The sequence below is a fragment of the Pangasianodon hypophthalmus genome, chromosome 16 (genome assembly GCF_027358585.1).
Source record: "Pangasianodon hypophthalmus isolate fPanHyp1 chromosome 16, fPanHyp1.pri, whole genome shotgun sequence".
Taxonomy (NCBI): Eukaryota; Metazoa; Chordata; class Actinopteri; order Siluriformes; family Pangasiidae; genus Pangasianodon; species Pangasianodon hypophthalmus.
Genome location: NC_069725.1, coordinates 15,610,470 through 15,636,767, shown reverse-complemented (window position 1 = coordinate 15,636,767; position 26,298 = coordinate 15,610,470). Strand labels below are relative to the sequence as shown.

The 26,298-nt window shown below is 39.7% G+C and overlaps 1 protein-coding gene across 3 annotated transcripts in view; it reads left to right on the top strand.

Moving 5' to 3' along the window:
• The first annotated feature begins 1,357 nt into the window (after window positions 1-1,357).
• zbtb46 (zinc finger and BTB domain containing 46) overlaps window positions 1,358-26,298 on the top strand; it is a 105,442-nt gene continuing 80,501 nt past the window's right edge. The window contains exon 1 of one of the 3 annotated variants that reach the window (XM_026920467.3): window positions 1,358-1,653. The gene's annotated coding sequence lies outside the window, so the exon portion shown is untranslated. Of the gene's footprint in view, window positions 1,760-26,298 lie in introns of all 3 variants that reach the window. The other 2 variants (XM_026920465.3, XM_026920470.3) reach the window with 2 other exon arrangements.

Below are 26,298 nucleotides of genomic sequence, written 5' to 3'. Positions count from 1 at the left end.
ATAGATAGAAAGATAGATAAGCAGAGGGAAATTATGTAATGACACTGCAGATATAACAAAGCTGATTTTTCCCCCTATTTTTTTAAATTTAATTTATAATAGCTTTCCCAACATTGATCACTCACTTATTGATTCTCAGTACAAAGAGAATTTGTAGGGACATTAGTTCAAGTACCTGTTTCTCATATCTTTTAGTATTATGCCCAAAAGGTATTACCTTGATCTCATCAGACCATAAGACATTTTACCACATGCTTTGACAAAATTTAGGCAAGATTTGATGTTTTTTTTCATGAGAAAGTGTTTCTGTCTAGCCATCCTGTCCCATAGCCCAGACATGTGAAGAATATGAGAGATTGTTGATACATGCAGGGAGTGACCAGTACTTGCTAGATATTCCTATGGCTTCATTGTCATAGGTCTCTTGGCAGCCCCCTGATAAGTATTTGTCTTGTCCTTTCATAAATTTTGGAGGGGTGTCCTGTTTTTGGTGATGTCACTGTGGTGCCCCATTTTCTCCATTTGTTGATGATGGTCTTCAAAGTGTTCCATGGTACATCTAATGTTTTGGAAATTCTTTCATACCCCTCTCCTGATAGATACTTTTCAACAATGAGATCCTGTATCCTTTGCAGACCATGGTTTCAGTAGTCAGTTGAAACCAAGAAGATGGCAAGAAAATTCTATAGAAACAGCTAATCTTTATTTTTGGACAATCAGAATCAATTCTTTGATGACAGCTGTATAATAATTACTTTTGTACATAAGTTTGAATGTGATTAATTCTGAGCACATTCACATGCCCCATTATACCAAGGGTGTGCAGACTTATGTAACCAGGTTATTATAAGGTTTTTCTTTTTCTTTTTCCCCCTAATTATTTGTTTTTCACTTTATTATTATTTTTTTTGGTTTCTATATCACATAAAGATGGAAAAAGATCTGACATGATTGATCTTCGTTTTATTTATTTATTTATTTTACATCATGAAACAGGGTGTTTAAACAAGTGTTTATTTCCACAGTCAAAAGGCTCACTCAGTAATAAATATAATAACTTTGATGATAGTGGGTTGTGATTTTCCCCAATGTAAGGGATCCATTGGCTATGCAAAGACATGTCCACCTTCAGCCAATCAGCTTTCAGCAGGAATTTCACGGGGTCAGCATTGAGCTACCATCATGACACAAACAATATATTCATCTAAGTTCTTTTTAGTGTTCTATGTAACTTGGCACGGACTAGCCACTGGGAGCGCTATTTGCAATGGGTTCTTATTGGACCCCGCAGATAGCTGCTTTATTTATAATTATTATTTGTATTAGTAGCATTAGCATTAATAGTAGTAGTAGCAGCAGTAGTCGTCTTCGTCTTTTCTAGCATACTTTGTTTTTCACAGTGTGGAGGTTGGGCTGTGAGTTAAACTGGAGCTGTCCACGGTTTGACGTGTCTATTCACTGTGCCGCCGTGCGGCTGAGAGCGCGTGCTCGCCCTGCCTCATTTCCTGTGGCTAAGACTCGAGAGAGAGAGAGAGAGAGAGAGAGAGATGGGTTCCTGATACCGAAACGCGGAAAAGCAGGGGTGGGAGAGTTTGAGGGAAAAAAAAGAGACAGGCGGAGAGAACGGGAATTTTACACTGACAGGAGCGTTGGGTAAGAAACTGAATTTCTGAAATCTTTTGTTTCTCACACTTTCACGTTGAGAAATTGAAGCCCGACGCGTCGCCAGCGCTCGAACCCAGAACTCATGGGTTAACAGGTAGGCTATGCGTCTCACCCACCCTTTAACACTCGTTTTTACAGTAGTCTATTTGACCATAATACTGTTATCCTCAATGGTATCCGCTTATCGCTTTATAGCACACACATGGACTTCAGGGTCTGGACTTGAAATGTCAGGTAGCTACTCCTCGGACAAGGTGAAATGAAGTAGGAAGTCCTCACGAGGGATACGAAAATTGTCGTGAAGCGAGTTTTGACAGCTTATGGGTTTGTTCGTTTTTACCCGCGAAATTGTAAACTGTTACCGTCTCTCCAAGCAGCTTCTTTCCACGCTGCCAGGTGAGACGCTTGACATCCGCGCGGACAACAAACCTTTCTTAGGTGAGCGCAGGATGTTGGGCTTGTCGGTGGTGTTATAGCTGATCAGTGGACATTGTAGCGCAGCCTGTTTCCCTCTATTTATGCCCCTTCAACTCAACACATTCAACAGCATCTCTTCACAAGTTTAGATCGTATTGTGACTCTTTGGCCTCGCGGAGCTCCGGCGTCGAGTTGCCGGCTGTTCTGCTTCCGCGACTGGGAGAATGCGTGTCGGGCTGTCTCGGGGATTTAAATAAAAAGCTCGCGGCTTAGGGCTTAAACCTCACATCCCTTTCGTCTTCTCCCCTCGTTTAACCTAAATGAGGGGAATTTCTCCTGCTGGAAATTTCTGCTGCGTCAACACCTCCTACCTTAATGCACTGGACAGAAGAAGGGTTTTTTTTTTTAAAGACTCTTTTATATTAAATTTCCCCCCGCTTGCCATAATCCTTTTGTGTAACACTTCTCGCAACTTAATAAAGTGTAGTGTGTTGCGATAATCGCCGGGTAAGAATGAAGCATGGGTTTATGTGTTTTCGATCTGTATTCGGGCTATTGTGTGGGTAGTGTGAGTGTCTTTCTCCGCACGGTGTCCACTTAAGCTGGTCAGTTCCGTTTTCCTCCATTTTGTCGCTCGGGGTTGTATAAAAGGAAGCATGCCACTTGTTCAGCACTTGTTTAATTTCAGCCGCGACGTAAACCGTCGCACGCGTTAGTAAATGTACTTCCAGCAACGCTGCTGGTGTAACTACCGTACCGCAGACGGTTTAGTAGTGCAAGGATTATCTATTTTATGGGCGTGTCTGATGGTGCTAGAGTATTTAGAGAGCACTTTTATAAATAATAAAATTGTATTAATATTATAATGACCAAAAGCGCAACTGGTGCATTATTCTGACATCTAGTACTTGGTGGGCCTGCGGTAGCGGGTTTGTCTGTTCTGATTTTGTTTTATCGTTTCTGATGCCTTTCACGTTCTACTGGGACACTTTATACTAATAATGTCCCAATATCTACCGCTATCAAAGTTCTACATGGCTCACGCTGTACGGCAAGCCTCAGTACAGGTGCACCTTAATGGACGAAAGTATTTGGAGCCCTGAAATGTAGCAGCTGGTTGGTCAGTGTTTACATATTCTTAATAACTTTCATTAACCTTTTTCATTAAAGCCATAAATGTAAGTGCTCTATAAATAGTTATAATTTATAATTAAGTAGGCCTATAGTATTAGTATACATAGCCTAAGTGCAATCCTAAAAATATAATTGTACTTACAATAAGCTGCTGTTATTCTGCTAAACACAGTGTGGCACAGAAGTCTGAATGGTTGCACAGTCCAAAAATTGGTCAACTGGTTAAAAGCTGAATTGAGCAGACTAATGTAGCTTAAGGCAACTGACCTGATGCACATTTTCTAACATGGCATAAATGTGGCTGAAAGTAGACACATGAGGTTTCCACCTTTTTTTAAGATGTGCTGGGGTATATCTTTTTTTCTTAATCATGGCCACATCAGTGCATATTAGTATAAATACATTTGCACCATAGACACATCCTTCCAGTCTACAGTCCATCATAGACAGCTGAATGTACAGCTGATAGTTTTCTCTTGTTGAACAGGGGAGTTAGTATATGCTGCAGGCACATGTCTGTTAAAACATTAAGTGTAAAACATACATACTGTCCACCTTTCACTCCAAAACTGAAAACATAAATTCTGGGATGACTATCAGGGCAAAACAATTTGACTTACAGTCCCCCTCCAAAAGTATAGGAATGGCAAAGCATTGCTAAGACATTTGGGTTTGAGATCATATGATGAGTATGAGAAGACAGGTCAGAATTTCAGCTTTTATTTACTGTTATTTACATCTAGATATGTTAAACAACTTAGAACATGGCACCTTTTGTTTGAACTCACCCATTTTTCAAGTTTTCAAAATATTGGAACATGTGACTGACAGGTGTTTCTTGTTGCCCAGGTGTGCCCTATTATATTTATTTTTTAAATATTGAATAGCTCTAAATGTCTACTCTTGGTTTGAGTCCTGGGTGTCGTCTGTGAAGACTACATTTGTTGTCAAAAGGATAAGCCAACATGAAGACCAGAGAGCTGTTTATGGGAGAAAAGCAAGCCATTCTGAAACTAAGAAAAGAAGGAAAATCAATCTGAGCCATTGCACAAGCATTGGGCATAGCCTATAAAACAATTTGGAATGTCCTCAAGAAGAAAGCAGCTACTGGTATACTAACAACCAGACATTGAACAGATCGGCCAAAGAAAACAACAATTGATGACAGAAATAGAAATGAGAGCTGTAAAGAAAAACCCAAAAACAACAGACAGTGACATCATCAACAACCCCCGCAGGCCACAGGCAGGTATCACAATTCACCATTTGAAGAAGACCGGGAATATAGAGGCCATACCAAAAGACGCAAACCACCCATCAGCATTAAAGAATCAGAAGGCCATATTAGCGTTAGCAAAGAAATACATACATGAGCCACAAATGTTCTGGAACCAAGATTAACCTTGGTTAAATTGTGGAGAAAGAAAGGACCTGCTCATGATCTGCAAGACACAGAAGACATCGCTGAACTCATCATTCAAGCAGGGTGGAGGTAGTGTCATGGCTTGGGCATGCATGGCTGCCTTTAGAAAGTGCTCTCTAATCTTTATTCATGATATAACTCATGACGGTAGCAGCAGAATGAATTCAGAAGTCTACAGAAACATTCTGTTAGACAATTTACAGAGAAATGCATCCATTCTAGTTGAGAGGAACTTCATCATGCAGCATGACAATGACCCAAAACACACTGCCAACACAACAAAGTACTTAATCATGGGAAAAACAGTGGAAGGTGTTAGACTGGCCAAGTCAATCACCAGACCTTAACCCAATTGAGCATGCATTTCATGTCCTGAAGAGGAGACTAAAGGAAGAAACCCCCAAAACAAACAGCAACTGAAAGAAGCTCTGGTACAAGCCTGGAAAAGCATCAAAAAAGAAGAATGCAACAGTGATGTCAGTGAGCTGCAGGCTTGATGCAGTAATTGTAAGCAAGGGATATGCCACCAAATATTAAGTGTTGTTTACTTTAAGTAAACTGAGACTATTTGTTCCAATACTTTTGGTCACCTAAAAATCGGGTGGTCTGCTACCAAAGGTGCCATGTTCTAAGTTGTTTAACACATGGAGGTGTAAATATCAGGAAACCCACGTCTTCAGTGTATAACAAAAAAAAAAAAAACAGAATTGGCCTTACCTTTCCAATATTTCAGCGGAGACTTTATATTTGATTAAGCATTATAAAAACTTAGATGTTTTCTGCAATGCAGTTAACATGTTTCTGTCATTAAATGTCACAAATTCTTCTTTCTCTCATCCTGTCACCGTTTTTATGCAAGTAAATAAGAGTTTTATGCAGACATTTGCACAGAGATCACATTAAAACACAACAAAAGGTTTCAACTTAGAAGTATAGTGTGTAGTCTGCCTTAGCTGTCAGGGATGGTGTAGCCTATGCTGGCTGACTTCCTAGCAGGTGTGGTATTGGTGTGTCAACAGTGGACTTAGGAGTGAAACAGGTTTTCAGCATAAGGAGAGAAGCAAGAGGTTTTCACAAGAGAGAAATAGAAAAGACTGTCAGAACAATGCCACAACTTCTGAAGCATTATATATTGCTACATTCTTTAAAATGCAGCATTTTGTATAATGCAGTGGTGGTTGCATTATTGATATATAGTTTAAAAACATGGCATTCTAGTATAGTTTCTGAAATGACTTTTTTGTAAAAACTTTTGTGAAACTGCTGCAAAATGAGGTGTTAAAGGTGTCTATTCATGTTTGCTCAAAACAAAAAATACAAAACATTCTTGCTTAGACAATGTAATACTGCCTGAGATTTTATTCTTATGTTTACAGTCATTTTATAAGGAATATCAATGTGTGTGTGTGTCCTAGAATGAGAGAAGTCACACACACAGAGCATATATGTATCTGGAAAGAAGGCAGATAGAGTTGAATATAAAGATTAAATTTAGTGAGAGTGGTTGCATGTGATCATCTGCACAGTAAGGGGAGTGTGTGTAGGTGATCAGGGGTGAGGAGATGGAAATGAGAGAAAAGGAGAGACAGATATGGAAGCGGGGGTGGTCGGGCTGGTAAACTGGTCTTGTGTGTGTGGCATGGGCTAGTAGGATGGAGGTGCAGGCTGACACGACACACAGCTGAACTCTAAGTGTGTGAGTGGGTGGAGTGTGTGAGTGTATGTGAATGAAAGTTGCCCTCCCCAGGCTGTGGAATGAGCTGTGTGGATAACAGGTTAGGATGCCTGCTACAGTACTGACTTGAAAAACACATAAAGCACAAAGAGAGAGAGCGAGCGAGTGTGTGTATATGCAAACAGTCATTTTCTTACTTCTCTTTAGACAATATCAATGCATTTATTTCCTTACATTCACTGCATAGTATAAAATACAGTAGGGACTCCTGGAATCTATGTCTTACACTGTATACATTATATGGCTGAAAGTTTGTGGACACCTGACCATCACACTCAAATGTGGGCCTTCCCCAAATTGTTGCCACAAAGTTGGAAGCACACAACTTCTGTCCGATATGTGTACTCATCATTGTTTGAGTCATACCAGGGTAGTATCATCCGCAAACTTGATGAGCTTGATGTAGTAACTCTGAGAAGTGCAGTCATAGAGCAGGGGAGAAAGCACGCAACCAGTGTGGCACACCAGTGTTGAGGTAGAATGGGTCTGAGATGTGGTCACCCATTCTGATGTGCTGTTTCCTGTTGGACAGGAAATTGATACTCCAGCAGCAGATGGAAGGAGATATGTTGAGCTGCCTAGTTTATCCAAGAGAAGGTCAAGGATGATGTTATTGAAAGCAGAGATAAAATTCACAAACAGAATGCAGGTGTAGATGTAAAAGCTGTCCAGATGCTGCAGGATGTACTACAAAGCCACGTTTATGGCATCGACTACAGACCTGTTAGCGCTACATGTAAACTGGAGTGGATCTTGAATGGCATCAGTCATGGTTTTGAGGTGATGCAGAATCAGTCAATTATTTAAGCAGGAGATGTTTATTGGGTTTCTTGGGAGTCTGTTTCTTGGGAACTTGAGTGATGATGGAGGATTTGAAGTAGACAGTCATGATACACTAGGCTAGGGACTGATTAAATAGATCATTTAGAATAGGAGACAGTTGTTCTGAGCAGTTCCTTAGGCTCCGTTCACACCTGGCATTAACATTGCATCCTGGGTGATGGGATCGTAAGTGGTCAGCGTTAAGTACAGATGTGATGCATCGTGATCTGATCACCCAAACCACATTCAGAAGTGGACTGGGAATACCACATCATATTTGTAGTGTGACTGTGAATGTGCCTCAGTGCATCCCAGACAGCAGTGAAGGACCAACTAAATGACTGCATCATTACCCTAGCTGGAGAATATGTAATAACTGCGAAACTGTGTTGAAATCCACAATTTTGAACTTTTTCAAAAACAGTTTTTTCACTTCTTCTCACTTTTATTAGATTGTTGATGTATGGGATGGTTTGTCTATAACATACAAAATTAATCTGATGGCAAAGTCACCAAACAAGACGTGAGGGCATATCTCGGCAAGAGTGTGCAGTATACAGACCAAGATTTGTAGATGCCTGAAGGACCTCAACCTAAGGGAATCCAACAAGATTTGTCTAAATTCACCTCTAGGTTGTGCTATAATTCACAAATTCATAAAAGTGTTCAACATTAAATCAAGATTCTTCTGTCTGTTGATTGGATGGTCCCAAATGATTTTGATCTTTTGGTTTTACCCAGTGATCTGCCATTATCTGTCATTGAAACTGGGGGATTCCGATGCAGTGAAGACAATAAAATGTACATTACTTACAGCTGTACAGAAATGTTTTTCCAAAGTGAAACAAAACTCATTTGATCCAAGGTAAATAATGTAGCTAGCTAATGAACTTCATTTAAAATCGGCTAGCTAACTTTATAAAGAAGGAGCCTAGTAGCATATGTGTGTGGACATGCACATGTGTCCTTTTCATGGCCACTCTTTAAACTGGGGAAACATAAACAGAGGTAAATCAAGGATGACTGTGACAAAAAAAGGCCAATTCACACCCGGGTACATCACGTAAAGACCTCATTCAATTTCACTTTATTTATTTTATTTTTCATTTGCATGCTTGAGTGAATTGTAAAGGCCATTAAAAGAGATAGAAATCCACTGAAATCACAAAACCACACTTTTTTAAAAAATAAGTTGTACACTTTATTTAAAATCATAATCTACACCGATGTGCAGATTGTGCAACCTGTAGCTGCATAGCAAAGGGTTAGTATACTATGATGCTCATTTTACACCAGCATAGGGAAACAAAATAAACACTGTTTATTCACTTTCCCACCATCTCGATGTCTATGGACAAAATAGTCTGTTCTGTTAGCGCCCTCTTCATGACAGTTTGGCAGAAATGTTCAGTAATTAGTAAATTCAGTGAACTGAGAGTTTATCTCATCTCATTAATCTCATTAAACAGTTAATCTCTCTCTCTCAAAACAAGAAAAAAATCACTGGAAATCACCCACTTATAACAACTGAATGCTGGAGTTGCTGAAACAGAAGTGCTGGTTGGAGTTCTCATCACTTGGAAATCACTCGTTGTTGCTGAGGATGGCCCCACATGGACAGCCTAAAGATCAGTGATATTACTGAGGATGGTACCACCTAAGAACTAGGAAGATGGCTCTGGAACTGCAATTGATATGAACAGTCTTGCTACAATGGGTTAGGACTACAATTGCTATGATAGCTTAAGGGGCCGTTTACACAACAACGTTTTCAGCCAAAAATGGGAAACTTTTTATGCGTTTTGCCTGTTCGTTTACACGACAACAGCGTTTTGGGGACTGAAAACGCATATTTTTGAAAATGCCGCAGTTATCGTCTCCATGTAAACACCCAATACGGGAATCTTTGAAAACGGTGACTTCATGCGCGTGCGCAGTACGTGTCTATTGTAAAGGCAAGCGCGAACAACTACTGGCCTGGCATACGTAATACAGCGTTTTTGGCCGTTATCGCGGATATGTGTAAACGCGAATCGTTTTGAAAACATTGTCGTGTATACGTGAAACTTTTTGAAAACGCAAGAGAAAAACTTTTCCGTTCTTGACTACATTGTTGTCGTGTAGACGTAACCTTAGGACTGCAGTTCCCACGAACAGTTTTGCAGTCAAGTCTCCATCAGTGAACAGTTGATAACTTCAACAAAATAGACTTAATGTGAAAACTATAATGAATTTCTGATTTACACAGTTGCACTTTTTGACCATGTGTTACACAGTTATAGAAGGGAATTATTTATAATTGCACTGTTCATTGTCACCCAGATAAGGATGGGTTCCCTTTTGAGTCTGGTTCCTCTCAAATTTTCTTCCTCATATCGTCTCGGGGAGTTTTTCCTTGTCACCGTCGCCTCTGGCTTGCTCATTAGGGATAAATTTATACATTTATAAGTTTAAAATGTATATCCTGAATTTCTGTATTGCTTTAATGCTGCTTTGTGACAATGGCCATTGTTATAAAGCGCTATAAAAATAAAATTGAATTGAATTGAAGCGCAGTGTTGCTCATTATACCTCTTTAGTAAACGCCTTTTTTAGTAAACATTTAAAATGATTTTCCTGGACATAAATTGACGGTTAATCTATTTCTTTCTGTCTCTCTCATTGTCACCCTCCATCTGCTTAGTTTGGATTAAGATGAGGCTTTCTTGGTGTGGCCTAGTTTGCTTAGTGATTTTATTGCCTTGCTTCTTAACCTTTCTTTTTTCTGATAGTCCTTTTTTAGTAGTTCACCACACATACTCATATGCCTGATCCTCTGTCTTGAGCTGGATCACTTTTGACCGCATGTGGTTTTAAACACAGGATGTTTACACACAAGCAGGCATATTATAATCATTGCCAGTTCAGCTTGAAGGCTTTTTTTCTCCTCAGACATCTTACACATGGCAATTAGTGGTTTTTAGTGAGTGCACTCCATTTGAGATCTGCGATTATAAACTTCCATATACAAATCATATACTTTGATTTGGTATAATTATGCGACACCTGATATAGAAATGAGTGCAGTGCCTCAGTACTTTATGCTGAATTTGTATCAAATAGATAAGCCTTGTTCTCCTCGCAGTCAGCAGTTCCCAGAACCTCTATTTCAACATGGTACACATTTAGGTAAGTCTCTAAGTTGGTGACCTGTTAAACGCTATCTTCCTCTTATCCTCATCTATTTTATGAAAAAAAGGGAAACACATCTACAGTAAATTCACAGGTGAAGAATTATAGGATTGCATTTTCCACTGTTTTAGCATACATGGGTATCCTTGTTCATCATAGGCCCCACAAGCTTAATGGACAGTGGTAGTCTTTTGTCTTTTTAAATGCTTGGCATGATGTTTGATCCGCATTAGCCCATTATCAAGGGTTTGAAATCCAGGGAAGGGAGTTCATTGGTGAGTGCTATAGTGCTGTTAACAAGGCCTGTTTAACAATCAGCTCTTCCCCCTCAATGTAGTACAATTACACCGCAGCAGCTTTTAGCATGTGGAGTTTGCCCACATGTTTCTAACTGAGGGGATTGTACGTATGCCCCATCAACTTGTATTCATTAATTAGTTCTGTCTTAAAAGTGCCATCAGGACATGAAATATTCATCAGATTGAAGAGTTGCATTTGCAGAGTGTGCATGGTCGATGGATGAGTGTCTCATGATTATGTAAGCAAATTGCTAGAAATGAAGACCCTTGTCAAAGTTGTATAATTATTCTGTTTAATTTTTTTTTTATTTCAGGCAGAGTGCACATTCTTGTGAGATTGGTGTTGTCTGTAGTACAATATCCACCAAGTCAGCAGTTGTCTGTGGTCTTAGTGCTGTGCATTTGGCTTTTCAGATCCACCCTTCTATCCCCACTACCCTGCAGTCATTTTTCAGTTATCCCATCAAGGGGTGCTGAAAGTGGGACAGGCTCCCCATGTGGCCTCCAGTTTCCCTTTCTCAATTTTACAGAGGCAAAAAAGAGTAAAATTCATTCTGACTCCAGATTCCACACACTGCCACTGTTGCATTGCATCCCCCCCAACCAAAAAAAAAAAAAATCAGTCAAAAATGATTTTTGAAACTTGCTCCTTTGTCCTTTATATTCAATTAAATATTTAATAACCTACTCATGAGTGGCATGTGCATGATGACTGTGAAGACTGCGAGGTTAACTGAAGGCCAGAATACTCCAGGTGGCACTTTATAAAACTGAGCTGCACCCACATTCTCTTTCTGTGGGTGTAGTTCCTGGTCACATGGGTGTTCTAAGGTTGTTTCACATATTTGCTCTTACCTTGCACATTTTCCTCACTAACCATCCCTCCCCATTTCTACTTTCTGCTCATAGTGTATGTCAGAATGTTGGCTGGTCACTCAATACTGACACTTCTCAGTGTGGGATTGTGTTAGTTTTAAAATTAGGCTTCTAATGTAGGTGGTGTCATTTATAAGGTTGGCCCTTTTCTTGTTTTGTTTTTATTAGCAGTTTTTTTTTTCAAAATTTTGTTTTGTTCTATATTAGCGACAGGTTTAGTTTGACTGTAGATACTTGAGCTATTCCCATTAAGATTAAAATAAAGAAAACTCATGATAGCTCATGAGTGTATTTCTGGATAAACCAATGCCTCACATCCATGCTCATGCTACCAGCACAAGACTACACAGTATCATGGTACATTTGATTGAACATACGTTAATGAATACCTCACTTATTCAGTTATTCATTACCTGTCCATATCAAAACAGAAATTGATATGTGGTATTCTGTAGGTTTAGGGGGAAGGTATTTATGCCTTTGAACATATACCCATGGACATAAAAAATAGTGTTTGTGAATGCTGATCAATGGCTTAATTGATTTAATACTTTAGTATTTAGTGTATTGATGAACTTTTAAAATGTCCAGCTGGACTCATGAGCATTATAAGTATTGATTCAACACTGGGGATGTTGTCGTTTTCTGTCTGTCTGGTCATGCTTAATGTCAGTGTGCTGAATAATACGACCAATGATGCAAGATAATATAGTGCAAAAATTTGTATTGCAGAATTTTTAGATACGTATTGAAATGTATTGCCAAATCGCAACGCATGATACTTTGGTATGTTTAAGCATACCACATTGCCTATTTTTTTTTAAAACTGCATATTCTTCAGTTTAAAAAAAATAGCCTTCAAAAATAATGAAATTAAATGTTTTACATCAAAAAATATTATAAGAGCAGTAAACAGGAATAAATGACACAAAGTCAATATTTGGTGTGACGACTCTTAGCTTTAAAAAAAAAAAAAACCTGTAGTCTCAGGTACAATTTGTGCAGCTTTATAAGGAAATTAGCTGGTAAGTTTTACTGAGCATCTCGCAGAACCAGCCACAGTTGTTCTGGAGACTTTGAGTGTTGCACTTGCTTCTTATTTTTGCATGCAGAACCCAGCAGCCTTCATTGTTTTTTGTCTGAAAGTGATGTCTTATATAATATGCTGCTTTCTTTACTGACATACAAACATCTTTTTGTAACATTTAATTTTGTGCTGGAAACTAATGTTTGGAAAATGTTTTTGTACTGACTCAATAATGTAGAAGTCATAAAATAAAAATCTATAACAAAGTTTATAGCACAGTACTGTATATATGTATATAAACTGTACAGCATAAAACCACTGACAGGTGAAGTGAATAGCATTGATTATCTCATTATAATGGCACCTGTGGGATATATTAGGCAGCAAGGGAACAGTCAGTTCTCAAAGTTGAAGTGTTGGAAGTAGGAAAAATGGGCAAGTGTAAGGATCTGAGTGACTCTGATGAGGGCTAAATTGTGATGGCTAGACGACTGGGTTAGAGCATCTCCAAAATGGCAGGTCTTGTGGAGTATTCCCGGTATGCAGTGGTTAGTACCCACCAAAAATGGTCCAAGGAATGACAACCGGCCCATGGGGAGCGAAGGCTAGCCCGTCTGGTCTAATCCCACAGAAGAGCTACTGTAGCACAAATTGCTGAAAAAAGTTAATGCTGGCTATGATAGAAAGGTGTCAGGACACACAGTGCATTGCTGCAGCTTGCTGTGTCAAGGGTTCTGTAGCCGCAGACTGGTCAGAGTGCCCATGCTGACCCCTGTCCACCACTGAAAGCACTTACAATGGGCATAAGAACTGGACCATGGAGCAAGGGAAGAAGATGGCCTGGTCTGATGAATCACGGTTTCTTTTATATCATGTGGATGGCCAGGTGCTTTTGTGTCGCTTACCTGGGGAAGAAGCCAAGCAGGCGGAGGCAGTGTGATGCTCTGGGCAACGTTCTCCTGGCATTCATGTGGATGTTACTTTGACACATACCTACCTAAATATTGTTGCAGACAAAGTACACCCTTTCATTGCAACGGTATTCTCTAATGGCAGTTGCCTATTTCAGCAAGATAATGCGCCCTGCCACACTGCAAAAAATGTTCAGTTATGGTTTGAGGAACATGACAAAGAGGTCAAGGTGTTGGCTTGGCCTCCAACTTCCCCAGATCTCAATCTGATAGAACGTCTTTGGGATGTGCTGGACAAACAAGTCCTATCCAAGGAGGCCCCACATTGCATCTTATGGGAATTAAAGGCTGCTAACATCTTGGTGCCAGATACCACAGCACACCTTCAGAGGTCTTGTGGAGTCCATGCCTCGACTGGTCAGAGCTGTTTTGGTGGCACAAGGGGGACCAACACAATATTAGAAAGATGGTTTTAATGTTATCGCTGATCAATGTATATATATTTTAAATAAAGGCCAGTTCTTTTCTTTTGTAAAAAAAAAACAAACTATTGGAACAGGTAATCTTAAAGTAAGTAACACTTGATATTTGTTTGCATATCTCTTGCTTGCAATAACTGCATCAAGCCAGCGACCCACTGGCATCACTAAACTGTTTCATTCTTCTTTTGTAATGTTTTTCCAGGTTTGTACCACAGCTTGTTTCAGTTGCTGTTTGTTTTGGGGGCTTCTCCCTTCAGTCTCTTCTTCAGGGGGTGAAATGCATACTCAACTAGGTTATGGTCTGGCAATTGACCTGGCCAGTCTAAAACCTTCCACTTTTTTTTAATTTTTTTATTCAGTTTGTCTGGATTATGTATCATCAACAATAGTAATCAATTTTAATTTAAAGCCTGTCATTCTCCTACTGGGACTTTTGTAACAGTTTTGAATATAATTTGTCACACCACATGACATTGTCATATCAATGGACACCATAAAAAAACTGCGTAAAATCTCCTTTTGTTACTTACACTGTAATTCAACAAAAGTTTTATTAATGTAAATTCATTAAAAATCAGTAGAGATAAAACATCTTTCTAGAACTTTTTTTTTCTTTTTAAAAAAATCATTCACATCCATTATTACCACACACATTAATGACCATATACATAGTGAGGAAAAACAAACAAAAGCTAACCAAACAAGAATTTATTTTTTGAAAATTTAAATTTCTCCACATCCATCATATAGCCTGTAGTGTCTGAGACTCGCATTGTGTGTGTGTGTATGTATGTATGAAATAAATATATATTTATAAATTCACATACATACGTATGTGTGTATATATTATTCAGACCTCACTGAACAGTACCCAGTCGTACTTGGTGAACTGTGCAGCATGCTGGTGCGGCTCTGGCTCAGATATGGAACCAACAATTTCGTCTCTGCTGTAGAAAATGCAGTCTGTATGTGAACCATGATGTTATCAGCATGTACTTTTGTGATCTGGCCAATGAACAGCTTATTGTCATATTTCGCTATGACAAATATTCCTCTAGTGTACTCAGGGTCTTAATCATCACTGGGACTATCAGGATACGTCTCCTAGAGTCTTTCAGGATATGGGTGATGAGGCTGTGCATTGGAAGTATTGTCAAACCCGCACATCTCTGGGTAGAGGCAGACAGCTGACATCTCTTACCATGGCCCCTCTCTGAGTGGTTCGAACTTATGCGCTTGAGCCCCTGACTATAGACTACACTGCGTATGAGGAAACAGTTAGCTCTATGTTGATACTGTGTAACTGTGCCATCACTCAATGAAGGGTATCGATCTTGTGGGCTGAATTTTGCATCATATCATCTACTACAGATGGGATATTGGCCCATACAGCACTGATACCTGCAGCCAATTTCCCCCAAAATGAAATTACTGTATTTTGGAGAAGTGAACATGTAGAACCAATTCATTCTGTTTCATCTTTCAAATGTTTGAATATCTGCACCTGGTGAAGCCAGCTGAAATGACTAACAGCAATATCCTCCAGCTCTCTGTTGAATGTTTCAACAATTTGACCCACTGTGCCGGGTTCTGTGTTCTTCACCCAGTTTTTAAATGTTGTGTCCCCAACCACCACGTCTTCCTTTTGCCACTGTTCCCATTTTGCTCAATCATCTTGATTATACATTGTAAACTGGATTGTATGAAAGCAGCACATGGGACACGTTCAGCCCATGCACATAATGTCTTCTTATTACAAGTTTTGCTTGCAGAGGAGAGATAATAGGCATTTGTGGATTGTGATAGATTTTTGTCACCAGTGGTCTGTCTTTGGATAAGGTGTTGACTCTGTCTTCTGAAGTGCTACATACCAAAAGGCCCTGGGTGGGGTGTTCATTGACATATTCACAATCAGAAGTTTGATCATGTGACTGAGGTGACTGCCGAGTTAGTTCAATTATAGCCTTATTGGCCTTGTACCTTGCCCTACAACTCCTTTTTTGACATTGTCCATTTTTCTTGCAGCTGCGTTCTCTTTGCTGCGTACACTGACTTCACACTGGCTATAACAATTTCTCCTCATGCTTTTTTTCTCCTGATATCTGCAGAAAATATGCACAAGAAATAATGCAACTAATCATTGTGAGATAAGAAAGCATTTATGATCCTTGTATCATCTGGTGCCTGTTAAATTTATTTTCTGCATCTCTCTCTCAAGACTTCTTCTCTACTCCTGGGGTCTGCATTCAGCTTCTCCCTGTACTTTTTGTTACTCTCTTTACTGGTCAGTATCTGTCTGGCTCTCAAACCTCCTGCATGTCCCACAAACCTCCTGCCTAGCTCTTAAACCTCCTGCCAGGATCTCTAAATGAGTAAGCCAAACATAGTCTGAATATTTCACTTGTTGTATCCTCCAATAATGAGATACAGTATGTGTGTGGGGGGTGGGGGGTACCACACATATATCTACTAGGACATAGCTATCACACCAGTAGACATTTTCAGGTAAATGGTACATTTTCGGCCTATGCCAGGGAATCTTGACTGTCAATGTCACAGTGTCCTGTTTTAATTTACTTTTTAAAGTAAAACAATAAAAGTGTGTAAAAAAAAAAATCACACCATAGTTAATTGTGTCACACCAAAGGAGTGTGTAATTGATACCACCAATGGAAAACTGAAATATTTTGATTAATATTTGAGCTTAAACTTACCTTCTGTTCTGGTGATGTCTTCTGTACTTTCTGGATGAGGAAGGACCCTTCTCAGTAAAGGAATGCCCAAATTAATGCCTGATTCATATTCATAGATTGGGGTCACACTAGGTGACCCCAATCTATGAATATGTTTTACAGAAAAAAAAAATTAAATGCATCATAATCCTTTCAAGCGGAACATGAAGGCAACCTACACTTTTTATAGTTAACAGTGTTATTATATATATAAAAGTAATTTAATTGAATTGTACTTTTTTTTCTTTTTTTTTTTTTAAATACAGTGGTTTGAAGATAGGGAATGTTACCCTGAGCAGTCACACCAGGGGACTTGAATTGTATTTCTCATGAATACAACTTCACTTTAAAATAGCTTTTTAGGGGGTGTGGCAAGGTCATTTATGTAGCAACTCAGTAGGATACAATAAGTGTCCCAAAATGTCCACACAAACTCTATGTATATATATATACATATATGTGTGTCTGTGTGTGTGCGTGTGTATGTGTGTGTGTGTGTGTGTATTGTGTGTCTGTGTGCCAGATTGCTTACAGGAATGCAGTGCTACTGTGCACTGCCAGAAGGTTGGTTTGTTGTGACACCTCTCGAGGCGCAAGCTCCAGGAAGGTGTTAAAGATGATTTGTTGATTCGTGAGTAGCAGCAGCCGAGCTGCGGGGAGTCATCGTCGCACCATTTGGTGCTCTTGAAATGATGACTGTGTATGTGTGTATAAACTTGTAGGGATAAAAATGTAGGAGGGAAAAAGAAAGAGAAGAAGAGGAGGAAGAGGTGGAGATCGTGTTAGAATTTGACTCCTACTCAGTAGCGTGGCCTGATCCAAAATCATCAACCTTCTCCCCTCAGGAGAATTTCTGCGTGGTACCCAGATTGAGATACTCAAGTCACACTCTTTAAATACACCCTGCTATCGTACTGCATTCAACACTCTGTAAACATGTACATGCAGCACATAAATGTGTGACACCCAAGCCACCATGGACAATGACTGGATTCTCATTTATGATGGCTAATCCCCAGCCCTGTACTAATTTACATCTACACTCACTGTTTCAATTTCCGGATTAGTATCAGCTGCTTAAATCTATTGTAACAATGCAATATGTATAGGGTTTGGTATAGCAAAAAGGCTGGTTAACTATAATATATTTATATATTTTAATATAATTTTTTTTTTTTTACATATACTCAATTGAAGTATAAATACTGTTTACTGTCCAGCTCTTGTTTGTGTGTGCTGGTGTTTACTGTAGAAAATTCCAGTGGAATGCACCTGTTTATTTTACTGCCAAATACAAGTCTGACTTCCTCTGTACAGTGAAAGCTCTTATAACAAAAGACACTTTGTCAAGTTATTCTCCTAAAGCACCCCTCTTGCTCCCTCATCTCCTACAGTGGTAATGAGATGTTTCATTATTTGCATTTCACAGCTTTTAATAGTGAGTGAATTTAGGCTAAGCCCTGGGTTGTCAGAGAGGCAGCCTCCACTGACTGGCTTCAGGGTCTCTGAGGCAGTGAATAGCCCAGAAACAGAAGGAGTAAAAGGAAGAAAGGGGGAGCACAAGATAATGTCCATAGACTACACTGTCAAATAAGGTACTTACAAGAGGAAGTACCTCCACAATGTATGGTTTAGTGGGTGAACAGTTTAATTGCTTTCTATCTGACTTCAGCCTTTGCCACTCTCAACAAATGAAGACTAGAGAGACTTGGGGAATGAAAGAGAAAAAATGTATTATAAAGAAAGTCAAGGTGATGTCTTATTGCCTTTTTGTTGTGCAGAAGAAAGGGAAAAGGTGTGAATCTGACAAAATTTAGTGTCCTCAGCAGGTGGCTGTAAAGCTTAAAGGTTTTTTCATCCCCGGGGGCATCTCTGTAGTGAGAAAGTTGGTCAGACAGATTTCCGAGGAGTGAGAGCACAGCACACAGTCTTGCGCCAGCTAGCATTCAGGAGCATGGGGACAAGGCTTTTTACCATTGAGGCTTGTGAACAAGGGAGGATTAGAGGGTGAAGAAAAGGTCTGAAGCTTGATTTAAGTTTGCTAAGGAAAGACTTCAGAGTAAAGCTTTTGTATACACATAGATTGCATGTGTCCAGGCCTCACTTTGTTCACCCTCACTCCCTACTGAAGCTGACCATGGAATTTCATTAGTTTGAAATCGTGACCTTAGTATTATAAGATTATACCTCCCATTCATTCTTTACCCAGATAGAATCTTATAGTAATGTCACAGAATGTCTTGTTGTAGCATCGTAAGGCAACTAAACTCATTTTGCCCCTCATCTGTGAGACTTCATCATTTGCAATGCTGCTTCTATTTATTAATACTAGGCATTTCTGCCTAACTAAAACACATGGCCACAAGTCCACAAGGAAGCAGGTGCCTAAGTGGAGGTCTTAAGCTGTTCAATGCCTTTTAGAACCGCTCAGGTCACAGCATCTGTGGTGTGATGTGGATTTCAACTGTGTCATTAGCTTTATGATGACCTATAATGAGAGTTGCTCTGATGTATGTATGAATTACCAATTTTGTGTCTTTCTCTATCCCTCCATTTTCATGCAATTCTCAAGCTCCAAGGTTAGAATTTCTGTAATAATAATAATAAGCAGAAAAAGGAGGAAAAAGGTGTTTAAAAAAAAAAAAAAAAAAAAAAGGGCTTCACCACCACCAGTTTGTGTGTGTGTATGTTTGTGTATAAAGAGGGGCCATAGACATAAGCCTCTGAAGCTGACAGAGGTTTAAATCTAGCACTATTTACTCTGGCTCTGGTTTGGTCATAGCATGATATGTTTCAACTCTAGTCCGAAAGGCAGACACTGTGTGCTGAGCAATAACACATGCAATTTGCCTACTCATCTGGCAGTAGTGATCATCTACAACTTTTGTGTGATGTATGAGAAAATCTTCGCACAAAAGTCGTGAACAATCAAAACAGTATGAAATCTGTTTTTTTATTAAGAATATTATTGTTGTATTGGAAAGACATGGGTTTACATGGGTGTCCCTGACAATTTAAGAAGCTTGCTATAACCCTTTTTATTCAGCTGAGAGATGAGGTAAAATGTTTAGATTGAACTACTAGCCTAATTTCTTAAAAGTGTGTGTGTGTGTGTGTGTGTGTGTGCCCATGTGTGTTGCCCTAGATTAAAGTGTTTTCTTTCATTTTAACTTTTGTCAGATAGACATTTGTCAGAGAGGGAAACATATTCACTTGAGGATCAAATTTTGACTGATGACAACAGCCAACCTACTGAAATCAATCCAACATGTCTCAGTTATTGTGCTCAGTACTCAAAAAGACCCTAAAGTCATTCAAGGATATTCTTAAACCCAGGAAGTTCAACGCTAAGACCATTACCAAGATGATTAAAACCTCACTTGTATTTTGAACTTCCTCTTCTAACCAGAAAGGTGTATCTTATCAAGTGGACATGGGAAACATGGAGGATTGATTTAATCATATAAACCATCAAGTTGAAAAGAGCTTGCCTAAACACGACCTGAAGTGTGAAAGCCTGTAGCAAACACTGGTGTCACTCTGGAGAAACCAAGCTGTCATGCTTTACTCAGTCCAATGCGAGTCAGGAGTCTGAACTCCTCAAAAACAAATCACAGCTGCCATTTGATAATAGCTATGTTATTTACTCGTGCACTGTGCCATTGTGCCACTCTATATCTCTTTTACACTTCTGTAAGCATGGGTGTTTCAGTGTCTGTGATTCCTCTCTATACTCTGGTTAGTTTCTGAACAACTCATAAAGAATCCTTCTGCTACTTTCTGCTTTCTCTTTTTCTCTTTCAGTATGATTTTCACAGGTGTTCATTGTTCAACTAATAATGTTTTGTTTTAGCTTATTAGATTAACAAAATTACCCTGTGCCTGTATAAAACACCTTGACTAAATCAGTGCCTCCTCTCTGCAGAGCTCCCTATTTTTGTTTTGAAATGGTGAGAATTAATTAGCATTTTGTCAGTTAGTGGTGTGATGAAGTGGAAAATGTGGCTGCCAAACAAACGATTCATTTTGAGCAGAGATGTTCATGACTTCAGCCAAGCTGGCTGCCAGTCTTGAGCTTCTAGCACTGGCCAAAGCATGTCACTTGCATTGGCATTGCATTCCCACTGACACATCGTATGTCAACTGGTCCTGAAAGATATGGTGTATATGAAAAAGAGTAAACTTTTATTGAGAAGAATTGACTGTTTTTTTATGCTTGAAATGAAACTGCAATAAATGAATGTTGAATGTCGATTTCATAGCACTGTTTATCAGAAAAATATTATGTATAGGAACGACTGTAGTCTAAATACATAATTGCATTGTATGTATAGTACCTTGGACTACCCCGCTAAATGTGATTGACTTTATATTGGCAATAAAGCTGTTTCAGAGTGCAATAGTGATACATAGTGTTATGTATATTATGCTCCCCTCTCGCCTTCCTGATGCATACACTTGGCAAAGTATTCTGTTATGTATGTAGAGCTGAGATGGATGCAAATGCAGTTAAAGCATTTATTAGAAAGTCATGCAGACAAATCCAAAACGTGAATCAAAATCGTGAGAAGAGGCAAAGGTCAGGCAATCAACAGACAACAAAGACTAGGCAATACAAGGGCGTAAACAAGAAAACAAAACAATATCAAGAACCAGGAAATAGGAACACAGAACAAAGGCTCGGTAATGACAGATGGACAAACGCTGAACAAAACATCGGCCTCAGGCAGGAGCATGATGTGGAAGGCTGCACCGTTCGCCTCAGGCTTGAACTGGACAGTGGAGGCCGCGTCGTTGGCCTCAGATAGGAACAGAACTTGGGAGGCTGCTCCGCCTGCCTCAGGCAGAAACAGAACTTGGGAGGCCAACCTGTCGGCCTCAGACAGAAGCTGGACTTGGGAGGCCGCCTTGACGGCCTCAGGCATGAGCAGGTCTTGGGAAGCCTCCCCGTCTGCCTCAGGCAGGAACAGAACTTGGGAGGCTGACCTGTCAGCCTCAGACATTAGCTGGACTTTGGAGGCCGCCTTGACGGCCTTAGGCATAAGCAGGTATTGGGAGGCCGCCCCGTCTGCCTCAGGCTTGAGCAGGATATGGGATGCCGCATCATTGGCCTCAGGCTGGAGCTTGGGTTAGGAGGATGCCCCGTCAGCCTCTTTAGGGAGCTCGGTACGTGAGGCCGCCCATCAGCCTCTGGCTGGAGCTTAGGTGAGGAGACCGCCCTGTCGGACTCTGGAGGGAGCTCTGCAGGTGAGGCCACCTTGTCGGCCTCTTCATTTCCAGCCCACTTCTCCTCGTAAAAGCTACTGAACTGCCGAGTGGGTTCATCCGACAGGCTAGCCCTCCCCCAAAAATTTTCCAGGTTGAAGTTAAAGTTGCCCTCCCGGTAAATCATTCTCAGTAGACTAATGATTTCAGCCACGCTTCCAAGGCCGATGGTTCCCGTGGTTATCAGAAGCTCCGCCCACCAGCAGGCCCTGCCGGTCAACCAGGACAGCAAGAACATGATCCACTTCTTCTTTTCAGGCTTGGGGTTCAACAGGCTATCAAAATATATTTGGCTCTGAAGCAGGAATCCTTTCATGAGGTCTTCAGAGCCATCAAACGGGTCCGGAGGATACATGAAAGTCTGCTAGGGAAAATGGACTGAGTTGAACGCTGGAATTGTCATCCTGGCGTAGCTCCCCTCTTGCCTTCTTGCTGCTGATGAAGTATTCTATTAAGTATGTAGAGTTGAGATAGATGCAAATGCAGTTAAAGCGTTTATTAGAGAGTCAGGCAGATAAATCCAAAACGTGAATCAAAATCATGAATGGAAAACAGGTGGAGGACAGGTGATCAACAAACAACAAGGTTTAGGCAATACAAGAGCATAAATGAGAAAACAAAACAATATCAATAACCAGGAAATCGCAACACAGAACAAAGGCTCTGTAATGACAGATGGGCAAATGCTGAACAATACTTCAGACAGGACAAAGACACACGGGGGTTTAAATATACAAACTAATCAAAGGGAAAACTAAGAACAGGTAAGAGTGATAAAGACAGGTGAGTGACACAACCAATTACAATACAGGGGAGGAGACAGGACATGAACCAAAACAAAACACACAAGGCAAAGTAAAAAAACCATGACAACACAGAAACGCATGCTGTGGCGCTGAGGGCTGCTAATTCGCGCTGAGTGCCACGAGGGGGAAATCCCTGACATTGGATACCAGTACTGAAATACTACAAATATACTGAAAATGGTTTTAAAAAAAAAACCCTACAGCTTTTCAGTAACAGTAATAATTAACCTACTACTAAAGTCACTGCATGTCTGTGTCTATCATTAGGACAGACAGCATTTGGTTTAATGCCACTGTTATTAGATAAGCGCAGCTGCGTCGTGGCGACAGAATGCTATTAGTGTTAGATTCCAATCATATGTTTTTATGCCAGATTGTAGTTGGTCACATTCGGCAAACATGAGGTTCATTATCAATGACTTGAGCGACATGAGTCATTTAGCCATTATATTCCATTTTCTATTCTCTATCAATGGCTCTGGTCTTTTTGAAACCAGGTCTGTGTGGTAAAATTAGATTACAGGTAGTTACTATTTAAAACTAGCCCAGTGGTCAATAAAACCAGTCCAAATACAAAGTTCAAAATTGGAGGCTCTGGTGGCATCATACAATGCTTTTTCAAGAAGCCTTATTAAAACCATACTGTTTTCTAAACAGTTCTGTCAATACAATCCTAAATAAACGGTTCTCATATTATTATATGTAGCTATCGTAATAAATAAAAAAAGTGAGATTGAGTTATGAACCACTAACACTCAACAAGCAGATTTATACAGGAAAGAATACTCTGGTATTTTTCATTTTTCATATTTATTGGGTATAGCCTGAAGTTATGGAATTAAATTTGCTCCAAAAGTATTGAAAGTAACTTTTCAAGAAACGATCAAATTTATACAATGAGAGAGAAGAAATACACTCTGAAACTGAAAACAGTGAACTTGGTGGCAAAAATTTAGCATGGTCTTCAAATAAACAGCATTCTTTGTTAACAGTTTTCCAAGCTTCCTTTTCGCTAATCATGGTTTATGAATGCGCTGCCAGAGTTTTCGAATGCTTTCAAAGTTTTTGTTTACGCTCTGCAAGTTTACGTTGGGCTTAACAGTGATTTACTCTCATTGCTTAGTGAGATTTGGATCGACAACTTACCAACCTGGAAGTAGAGACGCGAATTTTGGAGAGCGTTCTGGATGCAGTTCTCTGTATAGTTTTAGTGTTTGAACTTTGTAGTGGAAATTACTTACTTACTTCCTTACTTACTTAGTTAGTATATTAGTTCATAATTAATATTTGAGGTTTGGGTAGTCTCATACGACAATTTTTTTCAAGGTGAGCTCTCAGGAGTTTCTCTGCTTCTAGGTGAGGGAGCTGTCGATCCAAATCTGACTAACCAATGAGAGTAAATTGCAAATGGCGAAGGTAAACTTGCGGAGCAAAAACGAAAACTTTGAAAAGGTAAATGAAAACTCTGGCAGCGCATACACAAATAATGATTAGTTAAAAGGAAGCTTAGAAAACTTTGTTAAAAAACGGACTTGAAGTCTAATCTAAAGAACTTTCCGAAGTCCACTCTTCTACAAAGCAACAATGGTCTTTACATGTCTCTACAAAGATAACACTTTACAAAGCCCATGGTCCTACCTGGAATGTCAGCCTACAGTAAGGAGGATCATGAGCCTAAGAGCCATGAGGACCCATGGCCAAATGACTACAGCTCACTTCAAGTCAAAGAGGAGCAGGGATCACCATCCAATGCTCAGGACAGGACCAGCCAAGAGGCACAGGGAACACCCATAGAGCAGAGCAATGGAGGTGAAGGGAGCTGGCAAGCACCTAGTTCAAGACGAAGGAAGAACCGAAAAAACAAGGACACAGTTAGGCACATCATGCAACAGAATGAGAGCAGTAGTCATGGAGGTTCTCCGATGTCTTCCATGATTTCCACAACCAGTTGGAGCTTCAAATAAAAGCTGTTTATTTGAAGACCATGTTAAATTTTTGCCACCGAGTTTTCAGTTTCAGAGTGTTTTTCTTCTTTTTTATTGTATATTTTTGTTCATTGCTTGAAAAACTTTTGTCACAAATTCCATATGAAGTCATCATGTAACAAAAAGTGAGCACACTGAAATACAAACACTGGGGTAGCATACAAATTCTTTGACCAATGCAGAGCCATTTTCACAATGTTTTCTTCATCAAAGAATCAGTGGTTATGCATCAGAAGTCGTAATGTTTATGCCAGAATAGCTACATCATATACCCAAAAGTTTGTGGACACCTGACCATCACACCCATATTTGCTTTTTAAACATCCCATTCCAGATTTAGTCCCCCCTTTGCTGTTATAATAACCTCCACTCTTCTTCTAACTTCTTCTAAATTCTACTAGATTTCTGAACATGGCTGTGGGAATTTACCCATTCAGCCTCAAGAGCATTAGCGAGGTCAGGCACTGATGTCAGGCGAGGAGGCCTGCGGCGGAGTCAGGGTTCCAGTTCATCCTAAAGTTGTTCAGTGGGGTCAGGGCTCTGTGCAGACCGCTTGTGTTCTTCCACACCAACCTTGGCAAACCATGTGTTCATGGACCTCACTTTGTGCACAGGGGCATTGTCATGCTGGAAGATGTTTGGACTAGACCCCTAAGTTTCAGTGAAGGGAAATTATAAAGTTACAGCATACAGAGACCTCCCATACAATTGTGTGCTTTCAACTATTGCAATAGGTTGGAGAAGGCCCACATATGGGTGTGATGGTCAGGTGTCCACAAACAAGGGGGCAGTGGTGGCTCAATGGTAAAGCTTCTGGGTTACCGATTGGAAAGTCAGGGGTTCAGACCCTAGCACTGCCATTGTTGGACCCTTGAGGAAGGCCCTTAATCCTCTTTGTACCATAGTTGACTCTCTGCTCTGATCCCAGCTTCTTAGGAAGTTGGGATACATGAAGAAAATAATTTCACTGTACTGTAATGTGACAAATAAAGGCTTCTTTTTATAAACTTTTTGCCATATAATGAAGGGAACGATTTTGTTCTTTTTCTCATCTTTTCTTGGGAAACAAGTTTAACAGTGATATACATTTATGATTTGCAGTATTTGCAATATGCATCCACTATACCTGGCAACCCTGCTCATGGAATAAAGATCAAGTTCATTAACATTATATGAATCGGAAATACACTATTCGTCTTTTTGTCAGTGGTTTGCTCCAGTAGCCTGACCAAAACACTGCCTTACTGAGCTCCAAATTCAAATCATATTTGAATATATTAAATATATTATACCATATATCTGTAAAAACAATAAAAATATTTTTATTTATAGAGCTGCTGCCCCATATAGCCCATGAAGACCACATGCTGTGCACAGGGCAGCATGTCTCGGCTGGTATCTATAGAAATAATCATTTAATTGATTTCAAAAATATAAACTTGTATGTTTATTGTATGTGTTTTTGTCAATCTTAAATGATCATTCGCCTTCTTGATTAAAATAAAATCTTCTCGGAAAATTATATGGCCATCATAATGAAATGTTCAT